The sequence below is a fragment of the Typopeltis vanoorti genome, chromosome 19 (genome assembly GCF_054136105.1).
Source record: "Typopeltis vanoorti isolate ZY-2024b chromosome 19, IOZ_Tvanoo_1.0, whole genome shotgun sequence".
Classification (NCBI taxonomy): domain Eukaryota; kingdom Metazoa; phylum Arthropoda; class Arachnida; order Uropygi; family Thelyphonidae; genus Typopeltis; species Typopeltis vanoorti.
Window position 1 is genome coordinate 29,140,290 of NC_143567.1, and position 17,220 is coordinate 29,157,509.

Sequence of the window (17,220 nt, forward strand, 5' to 3'; positions counted from 1 at the left end):
TGCCCAAACGCGGTGGATGACTTCCTGATCACGTGACACTTACCTTCAGCGCAGCCGCTAACTGGTTCACTAATTTTGACAAAACATGTGATATTAATATTACCGAATTCTGTTGAAAGGACAAAGTCAAGGGTTTCAACTAACGAGGTGTGGTCGGAATCAAGCCATGGCTACGACCTCTACTTTCTAGGGTACTGTATGTCATTTTATCTTAATCTTCGATAGTTTACGACTGTAGGATTAATATGTGTGTGCGTTGAATGTTATTACATCTATTGCAAGGATCACCTTGACAGTTCAATCACAATCGATCAAATAGGAATGGATGAAGGAGAAAACAACAAAATAACAAATAAAAAAGTCAGATAAATTACATCATAATTTCTAGTTGAACACCTTGCTCTCAGCTGCTGTTATACATGTCTGTCAAGGGACCGATTGAAATGCCGTCCTTTATAATGATTTGAATCCTAATCGTATTGGAAATCTATCAATTAGATCATATGACCAATTTTTTTCGTTGTTGTTGTTTCCGGAAATGATAACTTTTTTTTCTCTGGTGAGCTAAACGTTTGACAATACCTAATAATAATAATAATGATAAACTATCATCAGATGATGTTTACCGCTTTCTTTACACCTTTGTGGTATGCAGTCTTGCAACGAAATTGTGAAACACATGCAAGAATGTCGTTTCCTGTAACTATTTTCAAATATTTATAAGCTAGCCGATCTTGAAGATTATATGAGACAAAAACTTCCTCTCAAGTCTTGAAATAAACTGATATAAAACCATGATTACAAACTTACTTTAAGACACATGATAGATGTGTCTTAAGTAAGTTAGTTCAGATTGTTCATGAAAATAATGATTCCTGCTGGAGAAAACAAAATTGAATTCAAAGAATTTTTTTTCCCTAATGCACTTCAACGCACTGTTTAAATCATTCCTTGGGTTCTGGAGTAAACATAAGTGGTCACTGTTTCAAAAAATTTTGAAACTCGAATAGATAACTATTGACGCAGGAGCTTGCGAATATGGAAGATATGGAATAATTTATCTCCTCCAGCCCCCAACGGAGTTTTTTTGGCACGTTATCCAAGGGTTACGACGGCGTGTATTTTCTTGCAATAGCTTTTTGTTCGGTGCTACAGAATGTGAGGGTTTCAAGGGCTGCTGTAATTCAAAACAAATTACACCCTGGATATCCCAGCACAGTCAAACTTTTGAGTGGTGAATCGTTCTCGGTGATAGATTTTTTATTTAAAAATACATTTGTCGACGGCACTTTATGCCGTGAAAAAAAATGCGCTGTTCGTCTTCAGTAAATGAGTTCGACTCTTAAAGCTTACTTGAAGTTTACGAGAATATGAGGCATAAATATTTATTCAATATCTAAAATTTGTGTGTTGACCATACATGAAAAACTCGCTTTACCAGTTTTGACACTTTCCTAGCCATTGAAAACGGCGTTGAATGGTAGGATGGCTCAAAAGTTCATGAACATTACAGCATGAATCTCCCTCCCCCCTCTCTCTCTCTCTCTCTCTCTCTCTCTCTCTCTGTCGGATGCCATACCGCGCGCGCGCGCGCGCGAAATAGATAGATATATATAGAGAGACTATTACATTAAAAACGTGTTTTGCTGGCACAAACTTTCTTCCCCGAATGATCTTGCCATTTACCTTGACAGGACTTAGTTCCTTGATTTACCTTGCCGTTTATCTTGACAAAAAAAATTTTGTCAAGATAAAACGGCAATCAGGATTTCAAGAATTGACAACCGCCTACATAATCTGAGTGATACGACTACATTGAACACGGAATTAAGCGAAAACACTGTGCCATCCTTTTGTCGACATTGTTATGTGATTTATGGAACTGTACCGAGGACTGAAAGGGAGGGGCAAAGTAATATGTTTCGACACACTTTGTGGAATAATATAAACTACATCCCTTTGCCATTGCTGCTACTTCAGCTAAAGGCAGGTTTTCCAACGTTATCAGCTTATGTTCGTGATATACTAGTTACCGTACTGCAGAATCCATGTAATAGTCCTCTGTGACTTGTTTTATGATAAATGTTAAGGTCATCAGCAGAAGCTATTTTTCAATGCCAAACTGGAAACTGCCTCACACACACACACACACACACACACACACACACACACACACACACACACACACACACACACACACACACACACACATAGGTAAAACGTATCGGGAAGAAAAGTGGATTGGTTAACATCAATCCACTTTTCTTCCCTTAAATTTTGTTTTTCAAATCATTTGGCGTTCTATTTATCAGCCATCTCTCTCTCTCTCTCTCTCTCTCTCTCTCTCTCTCTCTCTCTCTCTCTCTCTCTCTCTCTCTCTCTCTCTCTCTCTCTCTATGTACTTTAATGTGTGCGATTCATGAGTCATTTGGTCAGCAGCGTCGCCACTGAAAAGAACATTAAATTTCCATCAATCGTTGACGTTACATTACCACGACTTTAATATGTCACAACATCCAATGAATTCTTTCTGTCCTTTGCACAACAGTACATTGACATAACCTTTGGTGACTTCGTGTTTTCCCATTCCATCACACATGAGTATAACATCATTTCCAAGTCCAGTAGAAGCCTTCTTAGAGTAGTTCGATGCACAGCGCTAATTGACTACTCTCATTCTTCCTTAATGTTTCTAGTGTAAGATGATTACAATGTAGAGTATTTTTAGCGTAATACCTGCGTGAAGAGTAGATGATTATTTTCATCACGAAGATATTTTCTTGTCGTGAGAAACGGCATATTTGTCGACACTGCTTTTTCCTTCTGTGCATATAATAGCGCGGAGGAAAACAAGTTACGTGATACACATGAATTAGTTTTACCATTGTGGTATTCCCCGTTCGACTGACTTTTAATCATGTGATATTTTACATCAAATATTCGTCGTCCAAGGGTACATGATCAACTTCTAAATACTTCCCTTCAGAAAATAGAAAAAAAAAAAAAAAACTAACGTAATTCGAATCACGAAACAATTAACGCAGGTCACTTTCTGAGACCTCTGGAATAACATCCTTTGAAACCACCTTGACCTCTCTCATTAATAAAAATTGTCAATGCTTAATACTAGTAAGGAAGACTTCTTTTCTAGGAAGAAGTACAAGGTCAAGTAAGTATGGACGGCGTTGTAACATATTTTCTTCTTCTTCTTTTTTTTTTTTGCATCTTTTTTTTTTTAAAGTTCTTGTTAAATTTGTTTTTCTGGACCAGGAATATCCTTATGCAAGTTAATTATCTGCTGTTGGTTGGGTTTTTGACATTTCCGATATTTACAATTTGCACTAAAATTTGTAGGGACATTTCAATATTGGTTGCAATCATTTTTACTCTAGATGATTCGATCATTTTAGATTTTGGTTCAAGTTGGGAAAACGATGCGTAGTAATAAATTCGCTTTAGCTGCATGAAATTTCGTGAAATATGGAGCCATATTACAGCCTAATTTAGCTAAAAATGACAATAAATGAACTACGCCAAAAATGGTTGAATTCGATGCTATTTGGGTGATGTCACTATTTAGTTTATTTTTATAATTATTAATAATTTCGAATTCGAATTACTATACTATTATTAAAAAAACAAACTTTTTTTTATTATTGCGACTTCCAAGTTTTCAATAATTGCCAAACGGAGAGGTGTAAGAAAAACTTAAAATCGCGTCCGACTACAAGATATTTTCTTAATGTTACCCACGTGTTCAGTAAAAAAAAAAAAAAAGAAAAGAAAAACTTATGACCTAACAGGCTTTAGCAAACCTGGTTGCACATAAAAAATATATTTTTTTTCATTACTTCAACCACGTACGATACTGTTTTTGCCTTAATAATGTAACGATAAATAAATATATCATGAATTGCTCAATCATCGTATAATTTTGGTCACCTGTTCAACATACTACTTAATGATCAAATATATGGAAAAGCTTGATTATAAGTAGATATTTCATTTCGATTACAGCCGAAAAAATATCATTATTATTCACTGACCCAATTATTAGTCCAATACACTAGAATGACATTTGACGTATTCCACTATAGAAAAAAAGTCATGGTCACTAAGTAATTAATTAAACGGCGACTGCTACTACTGCTGGGCTTAAAAAAAACATTAAATGCAACAGTGCTTCTGTTTAATGTTGTAATGTTTTTTTAAATGAAAATAAATAATCTTGATTAAAAGTTTAAAAGAAACCTGTTAATCTATTTTATTTGTCAGTTGGCTGCAACTGGTATTCGTTTTCATTATTACTCTAATTGTTAAAAGCATGATTTTCCTTTGAAATTCGAGAAATATCATAAAAGCAGCATCAATAACCTCAATAATAATGTTAGCCAACTAACAGCGTCTAAACTGCAACAAATCTCCTGCATTCTCAATATTGCTTGGCTTAACCAATGCAACCACGACCTGTAGAACTACGTTGTAGAGATATCTACGACGTTTTTTTTTTCCCTTTACAATATTTTCTATTTTAATCGAGATGGGTCGAAATTAAAATCAGTTGAAATCTCCTCCTCTTTATTGGAGTCCAACTGGACTAAAACTCCTCAGGAAACCTTAAGCAACGTACGAACTATATTTCAAATTTGCCCGAAATCAGTTGAAGAATGCTAGTTGTAGAAGATGTCTGCAAAAGAGATGATTCCCCTTCCGTGTTCTATTGAATGAAAATCCTCAGATGAACATGAACACTTCAGTTCCTAAATCGGACGAAAGCCTTTGAATGTTGCGACTTATCGAGGTGTTGGCAGAGGGAGCAACTTTTTGTCATATGGTCCCCCTTCATTCTAGTCTGACATGACTTTCTTAGAGGCCTTAAACAACATTAGAAACACTTATACTGATTGAATTCGGTTGAACACAGACCCTATAAGAGATTTTGGCTTTTTCTCCTTCTGCTCTGCTAAGGAGTAAGACGAGGGGAAATAAGACGATAGCTTTCGGCCGCATTTCACTATTTTCAAAAATGTCCTCTAGTTATTTTGTCAAATGGATTTAAATCTTTAAATCTGCGTCTTGTTGAATATCTGGGTCGAATGAAAGCAGCATTCAGCTTAGAATTGTACTTCCAATCGTTCAAATACTTGTACACTTATACATGTATAATATGTATATATACAATACATATATACTTATACACAAGAATATTTAATACTTCAGGAATATTATAGCTTATGTCAAGTTTAATTATGTTTGAAAACCTGTAAAAGCTACTTGTTATTCTCCGATGCATAAATAAGAAAAGTTTCGCTGGCTTTTTTTTTTGATACATTACTTATCAGTATGATAAATTTTACAAAATTTATCATACTGATAAGTAATATCGTAATTATCTGAAATTTAATGTAATTTTTTAAAAAATAAATCATTCGTTCTTCCCTATTGTATGTGTACTGCACATACAATAGGGAAGTATATTATCAGTATCAATATCATTCCTCATATTTACTCTCAAGGATATACGAGTATACTATGATGTACTATATGATTGTTACAACGATAATATCCTTTCTAACTAAAGAACGTTGTCGATATAGACAATGCCTTTTAGTTAAAAATACCTAGTTCGAATCCATGTAGGACGCAAAACCTTTATAATGACTTTTCAATGAAGGTGAGTTAGATGGTTTCACACGAAGTTGGAAAGGTTTTGACTCCCGAAAATTAGGGAATTTTGCAGGAATTTCCATCCTGCAAAATTCTCTATCAGAACATTAATTAGATTTCTTAGAGGGTAATTATTTGGCAGCAACAGGCCAGTGATCCTAACCTAACATGTATGGAGGGATGGGAATATTATTATAATAAAATAATACTTAGTGATTCCCTTGGCAGAATGTTAGTAGGCTGGTTTAATCACATTACTCTATTCGTTATTTGTTCCTTCGAATGTTCTAGTTCTTTTATTAATTATATTTAAAACATCGATTCAACAGAGAGAAAATTATTGAAAAACTTTCTTAGATCTATGGATTTTACGTGTTTTCTTCTCTAAAAGACATTAAAAAGATATAACTGCCAGTGATTTTCTGTTGTTAAAACAATTAATTTACATCATAATTCTTCCAGAATTTTCATATTTGTGAATAATATTGAATGATAAGTCTGGAACTTTCAAGAAGGAAGAAATCGACGGTTTTGATATGGTACAAAGAACTATAAATAACAACAAAAATAATAAATATCCGTGTAGGAATATAAGGAGACAGAGAGAGAGAGAGAGAGAGAGAGAGAGAGAGAGAGAGAGAGATTAATCACGCTATTTTCAGATAATCTAGGGGAGGGGGAATGTAAACCTATATAGTTTTATAATTGTTTTTTAAAGTAAGAAACAGTAACACACCTTAAAGCGATCTGTAAATCAAACATCTGAAAATCAATCAATAAATCAAATACTCAAATCAAAAAATAAATAAAACATATCGCACACCTGAAAAAGCCTAAACGAAGAGCCTTGTTTTACATACACAATCCACTTCAATGGGTACCCTACAATGCAAGATATTATAGAGTACCCGTTGAAAGGTGGCGGTATCCAATATTGTAGGCGGTTCGCGGAGTACTGTAATTAAGGTGTTCCAAGAGTAGAGTCGCTTCATTGATGCTAGCGGTGAAAAATATCAATAAGCAAGCCGACAAACTAAAAAGTGTGGAGCAGCTGATAATGGAATGTAACCACGGGAAGAATGGCGGTGTTTTCCAGTTCGCAATCCAACATACCATCTCCATAAGGTGGTATGGTCACTCAGTAGACATCCACTCAAAGAACCCATGTGGTATCAGGTTCCAAAAGACTATGAGGAAAACATCACACCATAACGCTGTCGTGTCGTGTCTATTCCTGCTCGACTGTGACATCGAGAAGATTACTCCTCCCCAGGATTTTGCCTAACCATTTATCTACTGTTCACACGACAGGGCAGGAAACGAGATTTCGAAAAGGCAAACATTTCTTCCAGTCTGTAATAGTATAATGACATCTCTCATATTCAAACTGCAGACGTAGTTATCAATAGATCACTGAAGACCGCAAAAGTTGTCTTTGCGAATGTTCCAGCAGGAACAGAGAGGAGGCGGAAGCCTTATGGTATGAAGGATTTTTCTGGAGAATCTCTTAGAGTTCTTGTGCCAGGAAGACCGTATTATGAAGATTACAAAATACCAATCCATTGTGGCTGATCAATTCATGAAGACGGTCTTCCTAGATTTGTTTCAGCAGAATAATGCGCTGCGCCACCTTGCCGGTATCATTCAAGAATGATTCTCCGAACAGGACTGCGGCTACCAGGTTGTACAATTACTCGAATTCTTCGGATCTGAACCCCTTAGAACATCTCTTGGATTAATTGGATCGAGAGAACTGGCATTTGAATCCTCCACCCCGAATACTCGCAGATCTATGGAAAGCAATCCTGACATGGTCAGGATCGCAAGTCTTATAGCGTCCATGCCACGCTGCGTGTAAGTAGTTCTTGCAGTAAGAGGGGGAGCCTATGAGCTATTAGGACAACTGTTATAATATTTTGACTTGACAATGTGCTTTTGTTTTTGTCAATTTGCATTTTAAACGATTTACAGTATGTAAAACTGTGTTCAAATAAATTTAACTTCTGGATCGAGAGTTGGGTTAGAAATATAACAATTCAAAGAGTAGAAAAAAATGAGAGGACTCTGAGAAAAATTAGGAATGAATAGATGAATTTCTGTACTTAATTTTTTTTTATTCCAAATATTTTAACATTTTAACATTCACACTGTAGCAAGAGTTGAAAGCTTTTATGCCCCATATTTAACGTATTTAACTAACTTTATAACAGTATGTTTAGATGCTACAAGAATGAAAATCGATACGATTCTGGAGATGATTCCTCTCGATTCTGGAAGAGGTGAAAAGCCTAAAGAAGGCCCTAGTAAGTATGCCAAACGTCCTGTTACTTTCTTCATCTCCACAAAAAGAATTCAAAATGTTTGAGATAAACATTCGTTTTAAATAACAGTTTAAGTTTTAAAATTATTATAAAAAGCTAAATCTTAAGTCCAATAATTACGTAGGCTTAATACGTCATAAATAATCTCAAAAGAGATACCATATTCGTATATATTTTAATAGACACTTTTTTTTTCTGAAATAATTATCCATCCGATTATGCATAGCATTTTACTAAGCAGAAGAAGTCGATTAACAAAAGAAATTATGAGTCCCAGAAAAATAAACATATATGCCGACTCTCAGACTAACAGGAACTGGCCAATTTACCTAGCAACCGTATTGGGAGAATGCACTCAGGCAGGGCAAGAACAGGAGACTTAGGTGTTCCTCTATCCATAGTGAACAAAAAATAACTTGCGTAATCCAGTTTAGGCCACATAATACAACACAAATCAGCAGAGATAGGCTTCTCCCCGGAGGCATCACAACTGGTCCGGACAGCAAGCGATTCCGAGTATTATTATTATTATTATTATTATTATTATTATTATTATTCCTGACACCTCCAAGGAGTCCGAAGACTCGTCGCGGGAGGAAACCTACAACTGTCTCAATTGATACAAATGTCTCAACCACTACAGAATCTACTCTACAGAATCGCATTAAACTGCACAGGTATCTATAACTCAAGAATCAGTACCCAAGAACTGCATCTATACTGTAGAATAGATATATTAATATATATAGAATAGAACCAGCACAAGCACAAATCGCTAATCTATCTGGAAATCCCATCTTTGCTCGAAAATTCTGTGGTAATTCATCTCGTACAATGAACCTAAAACAAATGCGATATGGGTATTTTGTTATTAGTTTCTACTTTAAAAAGAGAAACTAATAGCCATATAGTGTCTATAATACATTGGGACAATACAGTCTACAATGACATATGACATTGTTTTCATGTGTCACTGAATACTAATTTGTTTAATAGTAGATTAAATTCGAAAAATGTGTTTGTTTGCTGCTTGTGTATTTTTCCATTCAATATCACACACACACACACACACACACACACACACACACACACACACACGCGCGCGCGCGCGCGCGTGCGCGCGCGTAACTTTATAATTCACATTCTAATATTTAGCTACTGTACTTTTCCCTGAACTGGTTTTTCTAATTATCATGATGTCCCTGAATGTTTATTTTTTAATGCATACGTACTTGATAAACAATGAATGACTTGCACTAATTTCATAATCATGTCAAGCCTTGGCCCCGCTGCAATACTAAACATTGTTACTAATTTTTTTTTTTTTTTTTTTTAGACTGAGAAATTCTATTCTGTCTTAACAATATTTTTACTCACTGATTGCATAACAGTTAAAATCGGACAACATTCGAGCTTGAAATCTTTATTAAAAATAAGTTAGGTCAAGAGAGGCGTTTCTGTCAAACTATAAATGATAAGTGGGATATGAAGGCCACTGGAGGGCAGTCACTGGTTGTTCAAATCTGTCGACTGTAAAATTTCACTTCTTATCTCGAGATAATAAATGACGGTTGTAATGAAATACAACATAAATGTCAAAGAAAGCAATGCTACTCAGTCACATCAAATATTTACAAAATAAATTATAAATTATTGCAGTTAACATGAAACACGTAAGAGATTAAATGTCAGGTGACTGTACTCATTAGTACAAAGCTTATTCAATTAAATTTAAAAGCAGCAAAATAATACAGGAAAAAAAAACGAATTAGTAAATATTAGCTGAAACTAATATACTTTATTTTCTCCTTTATGTTATCAATTAAAGCTGTTAATAAAGCAAGTTTCAGTAATGAATAGCCGAGGAGTATATTTATGGAAGAAGAAATTATAATATTATAGTCCCATTAAATTCTTAAGTACTTGCATAACCTTGTGGAAACGTTTATAGTTCAAACTTGGTCAATGGATTACAAGATATCTCCCGGTCTGGTGAAGGGAACTGGAAAATGGGATCCAGAATGAGTTACCGAAATTACGGAAAGTAGTCACGGAAGATGACTTCACTGTTACTGCAGCCGGATTGCAGTAAATGAGTGCTTCAAGGTTAATAAATCAGAGGTCAGAATGGTTTTCAGAACAGAGGAACTGTAAAGACAGCAGATGAATGATATACGAGGCAAGGACATCTTAAGCCAGAGAATATCAGAATATCAAAAACAGGGATTTAAGATTAGGCATCCTCGGGCAAGAAATATAAGACTATACAAAATATAAGTACTACCCGTATGACGAAAGGAATCATGCAGGGTGTAGTTTGGACAGTTAAGATGGATGGCAGTAATTTGGAGGTTGTCCAAAAAAATGAACAGCAGTTTGGGATGTATGTAGATGATGGTGTACATAATTTAACTGGGCGTTTATGCCCTGAATGTTGGTAAAGTGAATGTGAAAGTACTGGTTTCGTAAAGATTTTTGAGTTTTTATTTTTTTATTTTTTTATTTTTATTTTTTTTGGGGGGAGGGTGTTTTTTATTTTAACATGGCAGTTAACTCAAATATATATAGTGTCACTGCGGTTAAGAGAAGAGCAGGAGAGCATGCAGTAGGAGGAGCTGACTCTTAGATAGATCGTCCATGCAGAGAACATCCAGTCTTCATATCATAACGTGGGCCATCGCCATCCCCGTAGCATACGTACACAGCTTCCTTCCAGGCACGATCTGGCAGTGGGGATTTTGCGACAGACGATCTGGAAACCATCCTAAACGCATTATCATCAAGGTCAAGACCCGTACACTATCTGGCTGCCAGCCTGGGGAACTACTTTATTGCTGTACCCTCGAAGATGGAGAAGGTTGTGGATCTCCACTGTATGTTTAAATGAAATTATTCCCACTGCATGTTAAAAAAGTGGGGGTCAGAATCTCTCGGGACTATACACAGCACCAGTCACTTCAAACTCTCAATAACCAAGGTGATATTTCAGCGCCTATGAAGGCCATCTACCGCGTGTTTGTATATTTTTCTTTTCCATGTGAAATAATAAGCATGAATTGTAAATTACAATAATTTAAATATGTCGGAGAAGAAACGGGATTTTATGAAATTTATGAATTTGATAGTGGCACATTAGTAAATTTAGAATTAACATCAAAGTTAATCCTAATGTCTAAATCTTTCAGTAAATAGTTTTTTTTTTTTAATTTTATTATTGGAGTTTTAAAATTAACAGAAGTTTTTACAAAGGGGGATAGTTGCCTGTGAGGGGAGTAAGGGACTGTGCCAAACTGCTTGGCAAGTTTGGGTGTAAGACTGTCTGTACTATTGTCCTGAAAGGATATTAGATTTGTGAATGTTTGGGATTCCATACATTCTGATTTCACATAATAGAGTTTGAACTGGTTCATTCCTTTCGGCCAGGAAAATTAAATTCTATCCTCGGTATATATTCACTAGTATCTTTTACATTTCCAATTCTTTGTATAGAAGCCCAGCGAGAGAGAGAGAGAGAGAGAGAAAGATTCGGATATGAATCGCAGGTCTTTGATTCACAGTTTAACACGTGTTAAACTGCTCGTCGAGATGCAATCTCAGAACTGGGATTTTTTCCATGTTTTAAGAGTTCATATCTACAGTGAAATAAAAAGAGTGACAAACAACTTTTAGAAAGATCTTCTCGTCTAAATGAAGTTTCATCTATATGTTGAAGAGAGAACGATGAAAAACACCAAAGAGGTCGGGTCGATATTCCGGTGATTGCATGGAACAAATGTGATTTGTCCGAATTTACTAAATAACTTTAAAAACCCTAACTATCTAAATAGGCGCTTGCTCACTCACGCACACACACGCGCGCAGTCGACCTTTTGTTCCAGTATTTTACATCTGTAATAAAAAAAGTTTCTGTTTTCCGAATTGTAGATGGAAAACATTTGAAAACTTTGCAAATCCAAAAAGTATGAATCCATCTTTAAATAAGACCAGCTGCTTCAGCTGCTTTATAGTTTAAAAGAAAGGATTTCGGATTTTACTTTCTTACACATCAATTAATTACGTTTTACTCTTTAGACTCTACAAACACGAGGATAATGATGACGATAGTGATAATAATAAGAAGAAACAGAAGGGGGGAAAAAAGAGTAAGCTGAAAACAAATCTTCATTAAACAAGGCAAGAAGTTTGCATTATTGCTCAGGTACCCAAGAAATGTCTTCTAACAGGTCTGGGCTATTCTAAGGACCATTATATGATGAGCATGTTGAAACTACACTTTGGAAACAAATAACATGCAGTGATGAATGCGTTTGTTTTGTTCAGAGAAAGAAATACAGTTTAGGGCAACAATAATGAAGGGAGTGGCACTAAAATTAGGTCTGTGAGGTTCGAACTTTGTGTCTCAATAACCTTTAAATTCAAGGCCTTCAGATAGGTGGAGGTTTGCTTTCTTTTTTCTTAACTGAGTAAGCAGAGGTTGAGCAATGAGGACGCTTCGTCAACCAAGGCGAAGTTTGAACAATTGGTGTCAATAGGACAAATGCCATAACCACTATTACGTACCCCAATAAAAAAAAAAAAACTCTTATTCCTTTAAATAAAACACCAAGTAAACTTCCGATTCTCAAGAAAATTGCAGGCCTACTGATTCTCAGAAATTCTTAAACTGGGTTCATCTCAATTCTCTGAGAGATATCGTAAACGATGAGAATTAGTTCATACATATCTGTTCTGATCAAAGGGTCAAACGATTACCGAGAAATTCTTTGCTCGATTTAGATGCTAAAAATTCCCAATTTGAAATGGCTCGTGAAAATTTTAGTTCAAATCTCAAATATGAAGTTGTATCAAAGCACTGTTGCGAAAATGTTGAAAGTGAACGAAGGAAACTAAGTAATGGAGAATAATTCAACAAATTATTCTCCACTCTATGATCGATCTACTAATAATCCGTGGAGACAAATATGAGGTGGTTGAGTCGGATGTGACGTCATGGCTTAATGAAATACAGAAATAAAATGCTTCTGTGAATTCGATACAGTACGAGAAAAAGATGACAACATTCAATTCTGCGTAGCGAAGTGGTATACGAGTATTTGATTGTTAACACACAAGTGCATAACTCAGGAGTGGAATGCGAGTTTTCTGTTTTGAGTATTTACCGATAAATAAAATTCAATCCTTTGCGTGGGCACAGAGGGTGCTAAAATATCACTTCTGCGTTTTTCTTTTCGGCGTCCGGCTATGCCACAAAAGCTAGTTCTTAAATATGTCGTCTCAAAAGCTATGCAGAATTACAGAAAATAAACGAAATTTCCTTATTCGAATGAAATGAAATGAAATTGGAAACGCTCTTTCTATTAAATGCATCATTTCGAAAATTCATTAAAAGCATTTTAATTATATTTAATTATCATGTGCAAAACTTTAATTAATACTTTAGTGGAACTTTGGTTTCATGCTTTTTTTTTTGCTAGTATTACAAGAAACTGTCATATGAAATTGCTTAAAATGATTCTTATAAGGTTCACAGTTAAGTAAAATTATTTCTGATTATGCTGAACTAGATCGTTACCAACTTGTTGCTTGAGATTAATATTTGAATTAACATTAAAAGTTAGTAATGTTAGTAACTCTAAATGCATTTTTATTTACTAAATCCTAAGCAGTATCAGCTGCTTTTCTTATAATTCCATGACCTATTCTTTCCCCCCAATTTCTTATACCCTTGATATTTCGGTCCGAAGGGCCGTTGTTCTTCAAACGGAAAAGGGTTACGGCAATAGTGTTAACCAGTCTGAAACTAACACACGCAATCTCCAGAAGCCTTTGTTTCAAATTACCTAACCCAATGAACTAATCATAATCACAACATGCGATCGTCAGATTTATCTGCTCTTTCTGTTTTCCTAATTTTATAAATCAGTTTTGGCACTAGCTTTTTAATCTCCACTCCCTAAAACATGACATAACTTCCCTAAGAATTATTTCCTGCTGTATTAAGCCGTCTAGTAGAGATGTCAAAGCTCTTCAAGTACCCACTATATCATTTCTTCGAATCCAGATCAATTTCGTGTTGTAAGCAAACGATTATTTAGGACTGCTAATCCAATGCTTTCGTAAGTTAGAAAAAGCTTATAAAAGCGAAGGAAATACAATCTACCAAGCTTTCCCTTTTCTATGCCGTGTTGCTTCATCCATTTCCTCATTCTTTACATTGTCTCCTTTTTTAAAAAAATTCAAACTCTTAATAGTTTTGTCTTTATTATTTTCCCAGTTTTAGGAGGTTATCGTTTCCTTAAAACCTTCACTTTCAGAATTTTCCAATAGTTTTTACTTTCCTTCTTCAGAAATTACGACACCCAACTCAATACTTTTTTATTTCCTTCTCTTTCAGTTGCTTCCGTATATCTGGTTTTCTGTGGTGTCCCCTTTTTTCAATCACTGATATCCTTTCGATAAACGAAAGTATTTCTATTTCTGTCCTTCCTCACTGCTCTACTTCGAGATGACCATGGCCTATAGATCAGAGTACAACTAGCGATTGCTTAGATGACCTGATTCAAATCTACGCTAAGCAACCAAATGTATCATCTGCAGTTTCATCTTTAGGATTAAAAAATAATAATAATATTTTCTCACTCTCTCTCTGTTACTATCGTTTTTTCTTCTTATGATCTTATACGTATCAAATCAGAGGGATATAAACGAAAGATATGGGAAATACAAAACTAAGGAAGCATTCCATCAGGTAACAGACGAATTTAATTTTAGTGTAAAGTAAAGCAATGTAAAACATTTCTCCACAACGATAATTAACAGTTGGCAAGGCCTTCTGTCAAAGTAATTATTTTCTTTATAAACATTACTCATAATTATAAGCTTCATAAAAGCAATTTTCTCAGACAACTAACCTGTTGTCTGAGAAAATTGTAAACAACGTTGCTTATCAGAAATTTTAGTCATTTATTTTGCATTTAAAAGTGCAAGGGTTATGTTTCAAGATAATGTTTCCCGGTATAGCATTTTCCCAGGATAATGCTTGGCACCAACGCCTAATCTCTAGCGAAAAACTTAGAATGGCTGACTATGGAATTTATGGATGAATAGAGGTATTTCCCAAACTCCCAATACAACGCATCATCAACCATATAGGCCTCCGAAGTAATCAAGGTGCATTAGGCTAAAGCCTAATCATCAACAGTTTGCATTCAGAGAAGTCACTTGACTATTATTGAAAACTGGGGGGGGGGTGGCTTTTGGTGATGTTTTCCTCGGAATCTCTTGGAGTTGTAATACCTGTATACCGTACTACGGATGCTAAGTACCTATCCATTGTAGAGATAATCAGGTACATCCCTATCTGGCATAAGCATGTTCTAACAGAATAATGCGCCGTGCCACATTATTCGAGAACGGCATGCCGAACACCATAGAGACGCCCAGGTGTTATCATGACCGCGAAATTTGCCGGATTTGAATCTCATACATCTCTGGGATTGGAATCTCAGCGTTGAAATTCTTGACCTGGAACACTCGCAGATCTAAGGAAGCTAATCCTGTCAAGGTGGTAACGTTTAAAGGTCTTATGCAATCCAAGTTGCAGCAGTGTTGCAGCAGTTCTGAAAACAAGAGAGGAGCTACAAACTATTATAACCACTATCAGGATAGTGGTATAATATTTTCACTGGACAGGGTATATTGAATAGGAAATAATGGGTTCCTAATACAGTATTTATAAATAACACCCTCTGTGAATTGTATATGATTCTATATGTATGTTACTTTTAATAAAAAAATTGCCATGAGTAAATTTATGAACTGTAGTATTGTGTTCAATTAAATGTCTGTATAGACTTTACTCGAGTCTTTCTGCTATGCACACAATTATTTTGCAAGATAAAAAACCAGCATCTGATAGTTTTTTCTTCCCTAACCTTTACTTAAATTCGATTCGAAACTCTTTCATGATTACACTAATATTTTTGAGAACCTATTTATCGAAATTTAGATAAAGAAATAAAACTTTTCTTGTGTAATATAAAATTTCAAAAAAAAGTTATTTCAAGTGACACGAACAATGAAATAAATGAATCTTAAGAGCGACCTAACAAATGAATTAATATAACTAAAAGCATCATTCCTCATCTTAGGATTTGGAGTAGAAATACGCATGTAACAGACTATTATTACAGGAAACATATCTATGTAAATAAACTTAAAATAATTGCAAACCTGGTTATGGGGATGTGGGTCATCTCCTAAGACGCCATCTCACTGTACTGTCATTAACAATGAACAAGAAGATTGACGAAGTTTTCATTTACTACTGCGAAATGCTAATCACAAACACATGCGATGAAGGGTAGAAGACGTCTCAGAACTCAAGATCAGCTGTGCACGGTTTAAAGCAGATATGTTGGCCTCGAGTGTAGATTATCTACAATGATTTGATGTTGTTTATATTGAAGGCTGTCACCCGAAGACGTCAGAAGGGGGGGGGGGGTGAGTGACGTGGATGATAGTAGATAACCATATGTGTTTGTGCATCTTATGACGTTGAGGAATTACCATTTTGCAATGATCTGTAACAAAAGACCAATCGGGAGTTATTTTAAGAATCAATTTAAACAAAACATCTATTTCTTGATAATTTATGATGAAAAATGAGGTATAGAATAAGTTCAACTCAAAAATCAACTCACAAATTCCTAAAGAAATGTTTGTAAAATTATATTTTCACAATAGTACTGAGTAATCCATCCCTAGAGAGAGAGAGAGAGAGAGAAAGAGAGAGAGAGAGAGAGAGAGAGAGAGAGAGAGAGAGAGAGAGAGAGAGAATAGTCAATTAGACGAACTGCTCCTTTCTAGACAGTAACAAGAATTTTTAGAGGTCCTTAGGTGCACTAACAAAAATGTAAATAGTATTGCAAGGTTGGGTAGATTTGGGACCTGTACAGAGTTAGTAACCAGACAGATGAAAAGTATCGACTTTTTTGGATGCTAAAAATGCTATAGAAGTGATGTGTTTGTGCCAGGAAAGACTAGGAATAAGTGTCAGTTCTGAGAAGCTAGATCTGATCTTGGGTTTTGGAAGAACTAAAGGTGACTAGGTTTCCATTACCCTATCAATGGTATGAAGATGGTGTGGAAATCAGTGTTCAAGGAGCTGGTTCGAAGATCTTAAAGTTTGGGATTTTCAAATGTTTATTATATTTTTTTAAATTTTAATAGG

General features: G+C 35.2%; 1 protein-coding gene across 1 annotated transcript in view; it reads right to left on the reverse strand.

The window, feature by feature from the left end:
• Positions 1-16,359, reverse strand: part of LOC150095951 (organic cation transporter protein-like) — a 107,664-nt gene extending 91,305 nt beyond the window's left edge. Inside the window, exon 1 of the mRNA XM_090409388.1 lies at positions 16,221-16,359. The gene's annotated coding sequence lies outside the window, so the exon portion shown is untranslated. The remainder of the gene's footprint in view (positions 1-16,220) is intronic.
• Positions 16,360-17,220: the final 861 nt, after the last annotated feature.